Raw genomic sequence first — 18,002 nt, 5'->3', positions numbered from 1 at the left:
GGGTGTCGTGCCTTAGTGCAGATATGCATTTTATGATGTGCAGCATTTTCAGTACTTTATTATGAAGGAATCCAAAAATATTGAGATGGCATTACGTTTTTATAATAGCATGGATTATGTAACTAATTATGAAAATAGTTGTCTAATTTGTATTAAGTAACCAATTATCTTTCAAAGTAATTTGAATTATGAGACTTCTTAACTATTACATTCTTTAGTTGTCCCAACCATAATGGTGCGTTCCAGCTGAACTGGATGTCAGAATTTACCCAGTTACGCCCCAAGAAATGCTCCCTGAAGTAAGAATTCCAATTTGCCACCATTTTTTACCCCACATACCTCAAATCTGCAAGTTATATACATGTATATAACAAAGTTATATACAACAATACATTAAAATGCAGGAAATGCTTCAGGTGTTTTTTTTGTACAACTATTTACAAAACAATAAGATGCCACACTAATTGTTTATTACACTCCAAAAAAAAAAAAAACAATTCCTGTCCAACACATGACTGAGGGGACACAGGCCTGACCACAGTTGGACAACAGGAAGAGTGTCACTTTAGTCTACCTTTGGTGGCTTTTTGGCCATGATCTCCTCAGCATCCAAATACGTGAGTTGATGGTCATTTTGAATGTTTAGGTCATGCATTTTTCACAAATGATAAAGGAAAACTCATGTTTTTTTCTCTGCAAACTGCTGCTGCAGAGAGAGCAGAATAAGGAAGTGAAAGTCCAGTTTTCTGTGTGTTTCTGCAAAAACGCACACCAAAAATGGCCATAATATTCAGAAAAAAGCATTGTGTAAATTATTAATCATGACTGAAGTATACTAGGCCTATCAACATAATTTAAAGATGGTATATAGTTTGAAGTCTGCACTTTCGACACACATTCAAATGGAGACTCAGACTGTGGTAGATTGAATGGTACAGCCATGTCATGCGATGTTGACGCAGAGCCATGTCAGACGACCTCCAGAGACTTAGGGCTTTTCATTTTTGAAGTGTCGTGACTGACATAGGCTATGTTCAGATAGCAGCCCAAATCGGATTTTTATTTTTTTGTTTATCCGATCAGAATTCCATCTTCCTGACTGCCCGTCTGTATTGATCAGATCCAATCTGTTGTGTCCAACTTGATGTTTCTGTGAAGGCTCTCAGTTGTCCAGGTGGTTTCCGTAGTAGATGAAGCTTGAATCTTCGACTGGACTGGGTTGCTTGACGCGAGGACGTTTCGCTTCAAATCGCAGGAAGCTTTCCTCAGCTAAAATTGTTGCTCTGATAGTCTGACTTCTGTCTTGACTCTTGTAGAGAAGAATAACAGAAGCCACAAAGGCTGGAGTTTTAAACCTAAACCAGACCCCTCCTACCGAGAGGCAGACTGCTATAGGCTAGTGACTAAACAGCTTTATTTATTTTATTGCCGTTGCTACTTCGTCATTTCCTTTGCTCAAACTCTACGTCGTTGGCGTCAAAATTCACTTTGAAATACTGTTTGAGGGATCAGTCTGTTCAGACTGAGGCCACATCTGTATAAATCTGATTGCAATGAGGATTGAAATTGCCTTCGTAGGTGTCAGATAGGAAAAATTGAATTTCATGTGACTTTTTGCTGTTCAGATAACAGCAACAACAAAAATCTATCTAGGAACAATCGGGATATAGTAAATACCGGCTTTTGGGCATTGCTGAGAGAATCGGAGCATTGTATGGAAAATATCTCCAGGTCGATTTAAGCTCTGTAAAATGTCATTTTTGTCTTCTACATTAAAATCACTTCAAATTTAGGTTCCTATGCTTTGTTTTTTCCCTCTCACAAGTGTGCATGTACTTGATTTTGTTGTGCTTATCAATGATTCAGAATCTTCAACAATCGAGGTGCATGCAAACAAGTTCTGAGCACAATTGACCTAAAAAGGTAATAAATAAAATATAAATAATCCCACTGATGCCTGCAGTGCTTTAATACTCACATATTAATATTTCAGTCTGCTGTATTGTAGATTAGAAGGCAGTTGATCCTATTTTTCTGCATTGTGATCTACAGGATTTAATCAGAAATGAGCCCAGTTTCTGAATTAATTCACAGTTTGCCTTCAAACTGCAAACATTGATGCACTAAATGGCTCTGCAGAGTGAGTGAGTATCTCTGAACGGAAACTTTGCTTCGAAAGCTTATGCAAATTGACTCGCTCAACATCCTCCCTCGGTATCCTTGGATACAAGTTTTTTTTTGCTCTCATTTTGCTCTCCTCCTGTGCAGAGCTGCAGATATTCACTCCGGTCAAGTTGGTGATCGTGTGTGTCTGTATGTCACGGTTTGGCGAGATGTAAACCGCTGAGCCAAACTTCAGCTGGTCAGGAGGTCGCACGTCAGTGATGGTGTTTATTCACAGGCGACACGTCACCCCCATCATGTTTCCAGGACAACATCTGTTCACTTGTGTCAACTACGGGCAGAGATGCTTGTTGCAAGTGTGAAACTGGAGCATTATATTGTTTGAACGCAGCCCAAATTCTGACGTGCCGAGTTAATAAATGATGTCCGTGTGGAGCAGCGTTCTGCAGGAGAGGAGGTTCAAATGGTACCACTGATTATTTTTTAGGTAACATAAGACTTTGAGCCAGTGAGGTCACAAGTCCTGATGTTGGAATTTAGGAGCATCAAAACCAACAGATATAACCATTTGTTTGGCACTTAAAGGGGTCATATTAGACAGTAAACTAAACAGAGTCGACACGTGTTTCAAAAACACTAATTACCTCCATCAGGAAGAAAGGCTTATTCTTCACCTCCTTGTCTTTGTTACCTCCACCAAGGAGTTTAATATTTTCAATGCCGTTTATTTGTTTTCTGAAGGCAGAATTACACAAAAAAACTGAATCTATTTTATTCAAACTTGTTGGAAGGTTGGACATGGACCAACCATAGAGCCCTATGTAAGAAGAACTAGGGAGCACACTTCCTAAACTGCGTCCATAGTACAAACGAGCCCTTAAGAAGACCCCGCGATGACTCAGGAGTGGGCAAAAGAAAACACAAAGGATTCAGAACTGTAAACATAGCGCATTCATTTAATGATTAGAGCGGAAACCTTGACTATAAAGCCATGAAACAAGCAAATTTTCATCGCCTTACTCACTTGGGAAAGGCAGCGTTTGCGTTACTCCTTTCTCCTGTTCATGCAGTCATGAGTCATGACCAGTGTTGTATAAAGTACCGGAAAATCACACTTAAGTAAAAGTACAGATACCCATTAAAAAAAGACTTTGGTAGAAGTTTAAATCACTGATTGAAATGCTACTCAAGTTAAAGTCTTAAAGTATCTAGTATTTATTGTACTTAAGTATGACAAGTAAAGTACAACTAAATGTACTCAAGTATTGAAAGTAAAAGTACATGTTATAATCAAAACGGACTAATTTTTTATATTACAAAGTCTATCTAGGCTTGTAAATGACTGGTAGTATTAGTCAAAATACTGAAAACTGTGCACATCACACAAAACACTTCAGAAACAAGGTTTCAAAACCTAAACGAGAGTAGGCTACTCACTAGGGTGTTCACAGGAACAGTTATTTATTTCTATATGTATTAATTTATTTTCATTGTTACATGGTTTTATCTTTTCTGTTGTGTTTTGTTTCATTAGGTTCTTTATCTCCTTCTCAAAATTGTATTGTAACATTATTACTCTATTATTATTGACTATTACTGTCTATTATGTAGACTATTATTGTTGCTATAATATATGCATAAAAATAAATTAAAAACACAGAAGAAGAAGAGCCTTTATTGTCATTGTACATATGTACAACGAAATTTGCCCTGTGCATTTAACCATCTTAAATTAGGATGAGACTGACTCTCTGAGTCTGATTCTCTACAATCAAACTGATCAAAGAGAATAATGTGATTATTAACCATCAGATGACAAATTAAAATAATACTTTTTAAATCATTCTAACATCAGTTTTAAGCAGAAATGAGGCAATAATCTGTTAATCACTGCTAACGCTCCGAAATGATGCATGTGCAGTGAAGGCAGGGGGGGACCGATCTGTAGGGGGGACCGTTCAGTCTGCGACACCCGTAAAACAATGCATGCAACTTCAAATGCAAAAAGGGGTTTTTAATTTCTCAAACTTAATTTCTCCATTTTTCTTTGCATGCATCAGAACAACCTTCTAGTTTTTGTTCTTTGAGTTGGCTTTCTTAAACAGTAACTATTTTACAACAGTAGAACAATGACGTCAAAATTGTTTTTTTTTTTTACGGCATCGCTCATAAAACCGAGCAAAACCAGTACAAACGAACTTCAAACAAACGCTATACAACAAAACGGCAGCGGCACCTCTGCAAGAGGACAAAGAAAACACAAAATTCATTTTTAACATCCTCCACTGAATTACATTCAGAATAATCGACCATACGGACAATTTCTTACTGAGAAGTTTGAGCAGGAGCTCCAGTGACCTAAACAGCTGTCTTCTCCTGCAACTTTCTGCTCACAAAATGTCTCTTTTTGGTGCCTCTTTCTCAAATTATGTGCTCTTCCTTGGTGCTTCTTTCCAAGTAAAAGTAGGCTTCAGTGATGCATGGGGAAACAGCGCCATAGTCTGACAGCAGCAGGTATTACATTACAAATTAAACAGTCACAGGTTTAAACAATGTACATTTTTCACAGGTACCTATTTTTCCACCTGGTTACATTCTTTTTCTTTTTAATATTTGCACTTTTCATTCCAGTTATTTAAATCGTGAGGCACGATAAGCGAAAACAGACAAATCTGTTTTTCATCCCGCTGCAGAGAAATCCCGACTTTGCAAAATCCTTAAGCGCCCTCAAACAGCTACAAAATTGTTACCTCTTGGTGGCGCTCTGTTACTAACAGGTTGCTGATCATCGTAGTGTTACTTCAATGTACGTACATGTGCGTCTTATGTTGCATGTAGGATTCGCTGTTAATTCAGATTTTCTGCGAATGCAAAACCTGAGCAGGACGTAATCTTCAAATATGCGTGTGAAATCTCACCTGCACATTTTCCACCACAATAAAACACTCTTTTTATGTACAAGATGGCGCACAAGTTCATCTTGTGACGGCAGAACCACTTGTCAATGCAACCATGAAACAGGAAGCCCTATATTTATTCTTAGCCGTTGAATTCTTCTGTGTTCCATTTGAAATGACCACATACCGCTACCCTGAGCGCCGCTTTTAAATGCCCAGTGTCAAAAACGTTACACGTGGATGTGACGTCTGTTGAGTTGACTGTTTGTGTGGAGGTAAAAGAAACATGGAAGACACAACTGCTCGAGCACTCAGAAATTCTACATTTCAGCCTTATGGGTTCAAACTGCATAAGACAGAAACACACACACACACACACAACACACACACACACCACCACACACACACACACACACCCACACCACACACCACACACAACACACACACACACACACACACACACACACACACACACACACACACACACACACACACACACACATATCTTGGGATTAAAAATTAGAATTTGGAGGCTGCTGCTCCGGTTTTGGATGACAGTACAGTGTGTGTGTGTGTGTGTGTGTGTGTGTGTGTGTGTGTGTGTTTTTAAAGAAGAGTTGAGATGCAAAGCCCACTAAGTCCAAAACCACAAATTTTAGTTTAGGCAAACATGCACTTTACATTTTATTGATCGAACTCTGTACATTTTTTAAAATGTGCTTTCTTTTAAATTCTCATTTTTCTGAGTTAAAAATATGGACTTACAGGATTCTGTAATCTGAAGTGTGCATTATGTTTATAAATGTGAGCCTGTGTTGATTTTGGAAAAACCTCAATAAAAACATAACGTACACATCAATTCTTTTTTTTTCTTTATTAAAGAGACTCAGAACAAGAACAGTTCAATGAACCATGGAAAGCCCACATATCATCATGACATTCATGTTCCATGAGTGTGTGTAAACATCTGACCTGCTGTGTGTTTGTCACCAACAGCTTTTTCAATCTTTTGTCTTTCTGCACACGATTTTAACACAGTACCTTGATTGTGATTCTGACCTAAATTTGGCACGAATGAAAACAGTGGGAGAGCCCTAAGTCACCATGCGGTGTCTCTCGCCTGGTCTTTGGGACGAGACCTGCAGACAATAGACATTTTTGTTCTCTCTTATAGCACACAACAGAGGTTATGCATGCCTCATTTAACCACGCCCTTTGGCCCGGGCTGTGGCCCTGAAGCAAGGATCCTAATGGGCAGGGCCGACCAGCCATGGGCAATATAGGCAATTTTTTAACAGGCTTTTCATGGCCAATAATTTTTTAGTACTGACTGTGTATTTTTACTGTATTTTTATTGTTTACCTTGTAAAGCGCTTTGTGACCCCTGTCTGCGAAAAGCGCTATATAAATAAAGTTACTTTACTTTACTTACTTACAGTTGCTAAGGGCGCTGTCCATCCAGGAGGCGCCTCAAATGAGGGGAAAAAATAAAGTCAACTTTTAATATTCTTATACTAAAACTAGTTAATACTATTTATCTTGTAATATAAAATAAATATAAGCCATTTGACTGCATAGCAAAGCCTACCAAATAATAATGATGATGATAAGTTTCCTTGTCATCCCCCTCTAAAGTATCTGATGAACCCTTCCAGGTCATTACATTCTTGCGGCATAATAGCAATGTCAAAACGGTCCAAACTGTCTGGTGCCCAGGAGAGGAAAAAAAAGGAAAAGGAGGAAAAGGGTCCAAGACAGAGGCACAGTAAAATAATATGATGAATTATTTTTTTCATTGCATTGCATCAGGTAGCTAACAGTGTTAAGGTGCCTTCATCCATGGTTTACTAATTCTTAAGGTTTTTTGGGGTGAGATTCACCTAAATGACCTACCCAAAATAAATGGTGTTTCATTGGGGTGGGAATAGTTGGCAGAGGCTTTGAGCAGCGTTTCTCCCTGTCATTTTGATATGCATTGATTGTCCGTGTCAGCGGCTGTTTACATTTTTATTGAAATGTCACATGGTTAAGCAAAGCAAAGCAATTTACTTCCGATAACTTTCAGTCCGATAAACATTTTTTTTTTTTTGCTGGCAAAGTTTAACAGTCAAAAAACATTTGTAAACCCTAAAATCAAACGTTTTAGTCCGTCTATTGTGTGTCTGTAGTAGACTGGCTGCCTGTCGCTTGCTGATGACGTCATCATTAAGGGCAAAACGCAAAACTGGTTTATCAGAAACCGCACAGTGTAATCTGATGTGGCCGCATCCAAATCAATACTACTATTTAGCAGTTTATTGGTTTAGCGTCATAAAAGGTAGCTTTTCAGTTATCGAATTAATGGTTATCGAAGCTAACATTTTGGTTAGCTGTGCCCACCACTGAAGAAAATGTTCCCTATCCTGTTGAACACGGGGAAATAAACACTTAAAGTCTCCCGATGGTCTTTCGGTAGTTTATTTCAAGATCTTGAAGGCATACACAGCCGCACAGAATACGAAAGTCTGTGGGAGGGTGAGGCACCCCTGCCCTCCCTGTCAGCAGCATAACTTGTGCCAGGGGGTGCGATTACAGAAACTGAGCTTCTAGAAGCATAATGTTACCAATTTCACAGGACGGGTTAAAGACATGAGCTCAGGGCAAACAGTTGGACAGCACTGTTCAGCTTTATTTTATATGAAGGCCATGAAAACAAAACATAAGCTTTTCTAAGTCTTCTGTAACACTCAGACATTCATATTTAAGCATTTACGTGGTCTGTCCGTAAAGTATAGGTCCTTTTTATTTTTTTTCAAACTACTATATGATTTCATTCATATGTTTTTACGTCAGACATGCTTGACCCTCGTGCGCATGCGTGAGTTTTTCCACGCCTGTCGGTGACGTCATTCGCCTGTGAGCACTCCTTGTGGGAGGAGTCGTCCAGCCCCTCGTCGGAATTCCTTTGTCTGAGAAGTTGCTGAGAGACTGGCGCAGTTGTTGATCAAAAGTTTTCTAAACCTGTGAGACACATCTGAATGTGGACACGGTTCGAAAATTAAGCTGGTTTTCAGTGAAAATTTTAACAGCTGATGAGAGATTTTGAGGTGATTCTGTCGCTTTAAGGACTTTTCACGGTGCGAGACGTCGCTCAGCGCTCTCAGGCGGCGTCATCAGCCTGTTTCAAGCTGAAAACCTCCACATTTTCAGGCTCTGTTGATCCAGGACGTCGTGAGAGAACAGAGAAGTTTCAGAAGAAGTCGGTTTCAGCATTTTATCCGGATATTCCACTGTTAAGGAGATTTTTTTAATGAAAGACGTGCGGCGGATTGCAGCGTCGGCTCGCAGCCGCCGCGACGACGCTCCGCCACAGGAAAAACACCTCTGTTGGAAGCCTTAAGGACAAGGACAAGTTGGAACATGTCCAGCTGATAAACAATTTCTCATATACTCACTCCACTGAAAGCCATCAAAAGCCAACTGGATTTTAACAAATGGTTATCAACACGGAGGTGTTTTTCCTGTGCCGCCGCGCCGCGTCGGCTGCGTCCCGAGGCGCGGACCCGTCCGCACGTCTTTCATTAAAAAAATCTCCTTTAACAGTGGAATATCCGGATAAAATGCTGAAACCAACTTCTTCTGAAACGTCTCTGTTCTCTCACGACGTCCTGGATCAACAGAGCCTGAAATGTGGAGGTTTTAAGCTTGAAACAGGCTGATGACGCTGCCTGAGAGCGCTGCACGACGTCTCGCACCGTGAAAAGTCCTTAAGCGACAGAATCACCTCAAAATCTCTCATCAGCTGTTAAAATTTTCACTGAAAACCAGCTTAATTTTTCGAACATGTCCACTTCGATGTGTCTCACAGGTTTAGAAAAAATTTGATCAAACAAAGCGCCAGTCCTCTCAGCAACCTTCTCAGACAAGGAATTCCGACGAGGCGCTGGACGACTCCTCCCACAAGGAGTGCTCACAGGCGAATGACGTCACCGACAGGCGTGGAAAAACTCACGCATGCGCACGAGGGTTCAGCATGTCCTGACGTAAAAACATATGAATGAAATCCATATAGTTTTTGAAAAAAATAAAAAGGACCTATACTTTACGGACAGCCCTCGTATAAGAATTCTACAACATAAGCTTATTTGTTTATTTGTGTTAGACTTCATGCTGTTTGCGTTTATGGTTTTGCTCTTTACGGGGGGAGCCATTAAAAATCTTGACCTAGGGCGCCAAATTGGTTTGGGCCGGCACTGCTAATGGGACTTTTCACACGTTTAAAAACTTAGTCATCCAGATGAGAGTCCACCCACATCATGTACCGTTTCCTAGACGCCACATTCACATTTCGACCCACCTATAATAGGTGCAGCAAATAACTGAAACAATACTTCACATGGTGATACAAACACCAAATCCAGCAACAAATTCTCCTTAGACATTGCTCTGTTGAAAAAACCGATGGGCCACTTGAATTTTCAATAGGTGGCCACGTAGGGTCAATTGAAGAATTACACAGGCGTTAAAATATAAAATGCTCCAGTCATATTGAAAACTTATACCACATTCTTTGTCTGATCATAAAGATTCCAAAAGGTATAGTTTGGACTATCTGTGACTGAATGTTATGGAGTTATGGGGTAAAAACCTTAAGATGGTGACAAAGGTCAATTTCAGTTTGTACATGAGTCAAAAATTAAAGTTGATCCAATTTTAGTAAACAAATGTGCAAATTGTTGATTGAGCTTCTTGGATTAATAAATGGAATAGTTTTGACTGTGCTGAATGCTTAATCTCTAAAGTAAAAGTCAAATAATGTTGATGTCCATTGAATTCTATGACATGTGACATATGTTACCTCGTAACATGATAAGTCAGCATAATACTTGTACATGGTGCAAACTATTCCTTTTTGAAACCTTATTAACTCAACCAATACTATGCATCCCCTTTGAACAAAATTGGAGCAACTCTAACTTTTGACCCCTGTACAAACTGAAACTGAACGTTGTCACCGTTCTTGTTGTTTTTACCCCATAACTCTATAGAATTCAGTCATAGATAGTCCAAACTATACCTTTTTGGAATCTTTACAATCAGACAAATAATGTGGTATAATTTTCATATGACTGGAGCATTTTATATTTTGACCCCTATGTAATTCTTCAATTGACCCCTGTGTGGCCGCCTATTGAAAATTCAAGTGGCCTGTCGTTTTTTTTTTTTTTCAAAAGAGTAATATCTAAGGTGTACTTTTGCCAAATTTGGTGCTTGTATCACCATTTGAAGGATTCCTCTGTAAATATTCTGTTATCTGCTGCACTATAACTACAAATAATGTGAATTTTCTTCCGTGCTGCAGCTGCACGAATCACCCACACAATTTACAAAAGAGAAAAGGAAATAGTCTGATGCAGCATCTGAAGCTCTACAACTCAGTGTCACGTTGTGCGGACAGAAAAGGTCGCTCTGCTGTGCAAACAATAGGGTTTGCACAGCAGAGCAAACTGTTTGGTTGTCCGTCTCTAGTCGCCAGCAGGCGAGTTGGAGATGGTAGCCAAAAGGGCAGGGGGTGTTGTTGTGGGGTCTTTGTGAGTGAGAGAGGTAGGATGAGAAGAGGAGAGGTGAGGGGGACATAGTGTTCTATTTCTCATAGAGCAGCAGCTGCTGTATTAGTGCAGAGAGGGAGAGGGAGGGCTGAGCGGCGTGAGGCAGTGCGTGTGCTCGGCGTTTAGGTGAATCCACAGCCCTCTGGCTCACAAGGATAAAGGATCCTCTCCAAGACGGAGATAAAAAAAATACAGAGAGCTTAAAAAAAAGATCTTCCTTTCTTTCCTCACACCTTCTTCTCACTCTGGTCTTCTCACAAGCCGCTGACTTGTGGCGTGCCTCTTTTTTTACCCTTTTGTCCTCTTCTTTGTTCCCTGCATCACTCCCCATTACATCTCGGTCCAGACAGAAGGAAGGAAGAGCCGAGCGAGAGGCATAGCCATCATCATCGTCATCTTCCTGCCTCCTGCACACCCAGCCGGTAAGCTGAACCTATGTTTTCTTCTATCGGCTCCGTTTCAGCTGTCAGCATCACACCATCCATCCAGTCCTGATCTGGGAAGTGGATAGACAATTATACCAACAACAACAACAAGAACAACAAAGCTGGTCTGATTAGAGGAGGTAGGCCTCGGACGGGTGAGATCTGAGGTTGGTGCTAGTGCCTCTGGGAAAATGGCCTTGCAGGGATGGAGATGGGATTCCATCTGACCACATGCAACCAGCTGGGGCTTGTCCTCTTTCACTGCAGTGGTTCAGTTTCACACATGCACACACACACACTCACAGGAATGTGTTCATCTATAAAAATATTTGGGCATTTTTCAGCGACTCACAAACCATCACTGCAGCAGAGAGTTGGGTTCAATTGCATGTTGGGTTTTGCACAATAATACCACCAATGCCCCAGCAGACAACCTGCTAAAAACAATAGCCCCCTGATTGCCCCCACTTTGGTCGAGTGCATGCACCTTGCGGCGGGGGGGGGGGGGGGGGGGGCCAGGTGAGGAAGGGGAGGGGAGAAAAAAGGTGAATGGAGGGATGCATGAATGAGAGCTCAGCCTTTTTTCTAAAAAAACAAAAAAAAAAAACAAATGCAGGAGATGGAGAATGGAGGATGCCGAGGGAAGCGGCGCAGCTAGCGTGCTGCAAGCAACTCTGCAGGAGCGACATACTCTACGTGCATGCATTTGTTCCCATCTTAACAGAGGCTGCTGTGGTATTTACTCCCACTGTTTGCTAGGACACTCCCTTTGAACATTTCAGCCGAGCTTTCTCAATTGGTCCGCTGCGATGATGCAACACTCCTCACCCCAAATCTTTCCTGAACGCCCATAGAAACTGTCTCTGCTCCGCCTCTGTCACGCTCAGTGTTTCTCATTAATCGTCTCGTCTCTGCTCGTTGGCTCCCTCAATTAAGTCTGACATTTGCTAATTGATTCAGGTGCTTTCTAATCCTTCCTCTTGCTTTCTGCGTGTCTGTTGCACTGCAAATGGCACTGGCAGCACGTGGTGGAGACACAGTCGTCTTTCTTTCTGTGTCTCTCAATTAGGATCTTAATAAGATTAGATTATCAGAACATCATATCTTCTCTGGTGGATTTCAAGCCATTTCAGATCAAACCTGCACAGTTATGTTATCAAAGTAGCTGGAAGATGTTCTGCCTAAATATCCCAGCACACCACAGGATCCCCAACTTGTGGCTTGAGGCCGAAAAAGCCCTGCAAGTTACTTTCTTGTGACTCAGCTTGTGTGTTTTCATGCACAATAATTTGCCTTCTGCATATAAAACATGTGCACTTGGAATTACTGTACAAGCATCAGGGACTATGAGACCTTGGCTTAAGAAGTTTTCTCTGAATATCCATCATGCATGCACTGTTAAAAAAATGCTTCATGGAGTTAGTTTGTATAACTTAAACTGAAAATAGTGTTCAGCATTTAAAAAAAAAAAGGTTTTTATATGTTCATGTTAGTAAGTTGAAACTCGCAAGATGTTGCCAAAATTATTCACGTTTTCTAAAAAATACAGTTGGGCATAGGGTTGACAGGGTTTCATAATAACAGTTTGAGCGTAAAACTGTAATTTATTCCAGCTTATGTGAAATAAGTTCAAAAACTAAATTAAACAAACTTCACAAAATTAAAGTAACAATTTGCCAGTACAATGGAATAACTTAAATGAAATAATTTAGCCACCTAATAAACCAAAATTAAGATTACCTTGTAGAGGACCAAGAAATCAAGTATACTAAACAAATACAAATAAATGCTTTGCTGAACTGAGTTTGTGTGACTATAAAAATCTCATGGCATTTTATTCAGCAATGGCTGAGTTGGAATTACTTACAAAAAAGATCCATGCAAATTTTTCCCTTATTTTTTTGTAAACTCAACAGTATCTTTTTAGAGTCTGTGACGATAGCATTATTCCCTACAACATGCCCAGATATCCAAAGATATTAAATAAGCAAAAGAAACTTGTTTTATTATTGATTTGGTGTATCAAAGTTAATAAAATTCTAACTGGTTCCTCCTCACTATATGCCCTTTTAATTTGCTGAGTTAAAAGATGATGGTATCTGTTGTTTTGGGGTTATTCTGTTAAGAACCTTGGGAGGATTAGCTCATTTATCTGTCTATTTGCTCACTGCATTTTACAGGGTATATGCCTTGGTTTTGCATGATTTGTGCCTGGAGCTGTCCATCATGCTGCTATTAACTGTGCCTGTCACCTTACCATAGTATTAATTTACAAATTACATTTTAGGGACACACTTTTTTAAAAATAACATTTCCCACTTGGATGCTGCAGCAAAATAATAAAAAGTAAAATAAATTCAAATACAAATCCAACCCCAATTCCAATGAAGTTGGGACGTTGTGTAAAATGTAAATAAAAAAAAAACAATGATTTATAAATCCTCTTCAATCTATAGTCAATTGAATACACCATAAAGACAAGATATTTAATGTTCGAACTGATAAACCTTATTGCTTTTGTCCAAATACTTGCTCATTTTGAAATGATGCCAACAACACATTTCAAAAAAGCTGGGACAGTGGTATGTTTACTACTGTGTTACATCACCTTTCCTTCTAACAACACTCAATAAGCGTTTGGGAACTGAGGACACTAATTGTTAAAACTTTGTAGGTGGAATTCTTTCCCATTCTTGCTTGATGTATGACTTCATTTGTTCAACAGTCCGGGGTCTCCGTTGTCGTAATTTTCATAATGCGCCACACATTTTCAATGGGCAACAGGTCTGGACTGCAGGCAGGCCAGTCTAGTACCTGCACTCTTTTACTACGAAGCCACGCTGTTGTAACACGTGCAGAATGTGGCTTGGCATTGTCTTGCTGAAATAAGCAGGGACGTCCCTGACAAAGATGATGCTTGAATAGCAGCATGTGTTGATCCAAAACCTGGATGTACCTTTCAGCATCGATGGTACCATCACAGATGTGTAAGTTGACCATGCCATGGGCACTAACACACCCAAATACCATCACAGATGCTGGCTTTTGAACTTTTTGCTGGTAACAATCTGGATGGTCTTTTTCCTCTTTTGTCAGGAGGACACAACGTCCATAATTTCCAAAAACAATTTGAGATGTGGACTCATCAGACCACAGCACACTTTTCCACTTTGCGTCTGTTCATTTCAAATGAGCTCCGGCCCAGAGAAGGCGGTGGCGTTTCTGGATGTTGTTGATGTGTCTTTCACTTTGCATGGTAGAGTTTTATCTTGCACTTGTAGATGTAGGGACGAATTGTGTTAACTGACAATGGTTTTCTGAAGTGTTCCTGAGCCCACGCAGTGAGATCCTTTACACAATGATGTTGGTTTTTGATGCAGTGCCGCCTGAGGGATCGAAGGTCACGGGCATTCAATGTTGTTTTCGGCCTTGCCACTTATGTGTACAAAGTTCTCCAGATTCTCTGAATCGTCTGATTATATTATGGACTGTAGATGATGGAATCCCTAAATTTCTTGCAATTGAACATTGAGAAACATTGTTCTTAAACTGTTAGACTATTTTTTCCACACAGTTGTTCACAAAGTGATGATCCTCGCCCCATCTTTGCTTGTGAATGGCTGAACCTTTTGGGGATGCTCCTTTTATACCCAATCATGACACTCACCTGTTTCCAATTAGGTGTTCTTTGAGCATTCATTAACTTTCCCAGTCTTTTGTTGCCCCGTCCCAACTTTTTTGAAATGTGTTGCAGGCATCCATTTCAAAATGAGCAAATATTTGCACAAAAACAACAAAGTTTATCAGTTTGAACATTAAATATCCTGGTGTATTCAATTGAATATAGGTTGAAGAGGACTTCAATTAATAGCTGGAATCTTCAGTACTCTGAGAGACGGCACACACACGCTCAGAATGTTACTTCATTTTCTCAGGAGGTCCTCTGACCTCCAACACAAAAGGTGTCAACATGGCTGCCTTAGCCATGGTAGCTAACACAAGCATCCAATACCCTACCTTCTTACATAACTATTGTTGTCTAGATATACCTTTATAATCTTTCCAGTTCTCTCTAAGGTTATACTGTAGAATTTTTAGGACTTAAGGACTTTAGTGCATTTGCTAGTTTAGCAGGCAAACATGACACTAAAGCAAGAGAATGTGTGAGTGCTGAACTAAATAAACATCTACGAATTTCCTTAATGGCCCAGTCACACGGCACTAAGAAACGAGATACTCACGGACAGATGAGTCTGAAGTTTTATTGTTAACATTCAAGTGCTGAAAGTTGTTCTGGAAGGACGTCTGTAAAGTTCAGTTACACTGTAAACGTCAAGTAGCCATGAAAGAAAAGTCCATTGATCGTGAAACAATGCTACACATTTGACAGCGGTAAGATTCTGGCCAGGAGCTTCTTTCATTTCATACTTCTTTCATGATGTAAATGTAAGTAAGTTATGTATCTGTGATATGATTAGCGTATGTTAGCCACAATGGCTAAGTGCTAACTGACAGTCATGTCTTCCTCTCCTTCCTCTCTACCTCGCCAGTCATGTCACATTCTTAAATCATGTAATTTTCTGAGGAAATGTCTTTTCTAAGTGTCCCAGAGAGATGGAATTCCCCCTATTTCACATTGTAGTGCTCTGCAGCTCTTTTGTCTATAAAAACAGAAACACAAAGACAGGTTGTTTGTTAACCGCGTTAAACGATAGCAGCCCAGGAGCGGGCCCAATGTTTTTTTTCGATTACTATTTCTCAAAAAATGTCAATATGTCAATATTCTTGGAAAGCTGATGTAACAAAAGCAAATGTAACAAAAGTTCAAGGTTTGTTGTTTCTTATTGATATCATTACATCTGGGGCTTTACGTATTACAAAGTCCCTTTCTATAATGCCACAGTGGAGTCCCAAAGAATTTGATTGATGGATCGATGTGCTTTTGTTTAGCTATGGCAACAGGCATTACCATGCTTAAAATGTATAAAATAAGGAATTCATGAAAGGGCACAGCTGTCCATAACAGTTAAAACGTAGATGCTGATGACCAGAATGCTTTTTTAAATTATTATTATTTACAAATTTTATAAAATATTAAGTATTTTTGTATGCACAAATCAGTCAAAACTGACACCATGTCCAAGATGTGGAATTTATTTATTCAGTTAGTTGGTTAGCGCACCTTGGTGTATAGGGGTATTGTTGACACGTGGCCCTAAGGGTAATTTAAGTTTGGGACCACTGCTATAACAGTGTGCAACCTTTTGGCCATAGTGCACCTGGTGAGGCATCTTAGGGGGCTGGAAACAGATTGAGGGTGTGATAGGACTGAAAGGGTAATAATGAGCAGAGGATAGTAATCTCATTGTCCTCTATAAACAGTGTAATAATCTCCTCTGTCCTGGCTTTCCTGAAGAAAACGTTACTGAGGTGAATAAAATGAAGGAATGACACTTACGACAAAAGTGCGATGGTTCACAGTCGATAAATCTTTTAACACATTTTGTCACTGAAGACATGTTAAAGGGACAATCTGGAAAACTCAACATCAACAAGGGATTTGAGACACAAGAAACTAACATGCAAATGTTGTTTCAATACAGTCAAGTTCTATTTTTAAGTAGCAAATTTTGCGATGTGATACCTTCACATTGCAAACAGTTCAAACTGGTTTCATTTTCAACTTTTTGAAACATCCTCCAGGTCAGTGCTTGAGATCACTCTGATTTACTTCAAAAGCTTCATCCGTTGATTTCAAAACTTTAAACTTCCAATTTTGATGACATTACGACATCATCCAAATGTTTGCTCTTGTAGCCGACTCTCAAAATGCAAACATTTCTAATCCCATTGACAGATCACACCATCTGTCCTGCAGCCACGTCGGTCTTTGAAACATCTGTGACGAGCTGCTCTTTTAGTTTTCATTGAAGTTCAGCGGATTGAGCTGTAGATTAGATCAGATTATTGTCGTGGGGTGAAAGGACAATTTGAGATATGATCCTTCTTTACCTGGTAATCTTGTGATTTCTAATTCAGTCGTGTTGAGAATTAGGGATTATTCCTTTAGTACAGACCTGATCCGGTTAAACACGCACAGGGTGGAGAGAGGGAGGCGGCAGGCTGGTGAAGGATGACGAAGTGAGATCTGTGCCAAAAATATCCAGTGCGCACACACACACTGGGTCAGTGAACTGGGAGCAACAGTGAAAGTGGGGAGGCTGCAGTTCCATGAATACATGTATTTAATCAAGTGAAAGCAGCTGTTTTATAGGTGATGTCATTTCACCAACTCCCAGTGCAATTCCGAGACATTATCCTGAGCAAAAATGTCCTAGATTTTCCGTGCTTGAAACAAGTTAAAACAATGCTGCTTTTGAGTTGATGAACATAATTCAAAACAAAAGAAAAACGTAACACATGACATATGAAATTCTATAAACTGTTCCACGTGCTTTAATGAATCATTTCACTGGTGGATGTGGGCAGTCAGAAATTTTGGACAATATCTTTTTTAGAAATGTGCAATAAGCATTTTTTAATTATAAAAAACTGGCAGTTTATACATAGAGAAAACACAGAAAAAACCCTATGGACCATCATGCATTGAGGCTGGTGTCAAACACATCCAGCACAATATTTTGTCATAGAAATATAATAATTATTATTCATATCCCACTTTCCATTTTTTTTCCTTTCAAAATACTTTGCAACATCATTACTCGTAGGAAAAACTCATATTATGTATATGTATCTGGATATCGTCAAATATGTGCACCTGAGTATGTACGATTCACATGACAGGATTGTTTTTGGGCAAAATGGTATATTTTCCATATTTTTCCCGTACAAAGTTAAAATGTCTCTGTTGACATCTCAAACCTGCTTTCTGTTGAAAAGTGCCACATGCTTTTCATGTTTCATGTGGGTGGAGGAGGGAGGACAATTCTTCTGCTCAGACATGAGTA

This window comes from Thalassophryne amazonica, chromosome 20 (assembly GCF_902500255.1).
Source record: "Thalassophryne amazonica chromosome 20, fThaAma1.1, whole genome shotgun sequence".
In the NCBI taxonomy this organism is placed as follows: Eukaryota; Metazoa; Chordata; class Actinopteri; order Batrachoidiformes; family Batrachoididae; genus Thalassophryne; species Thalassophryne amazonica.
The sequence above is the reverse complement of the archived record's forward strand: the minus strand, read 5'-3'. Positions refer to the sequence as shown.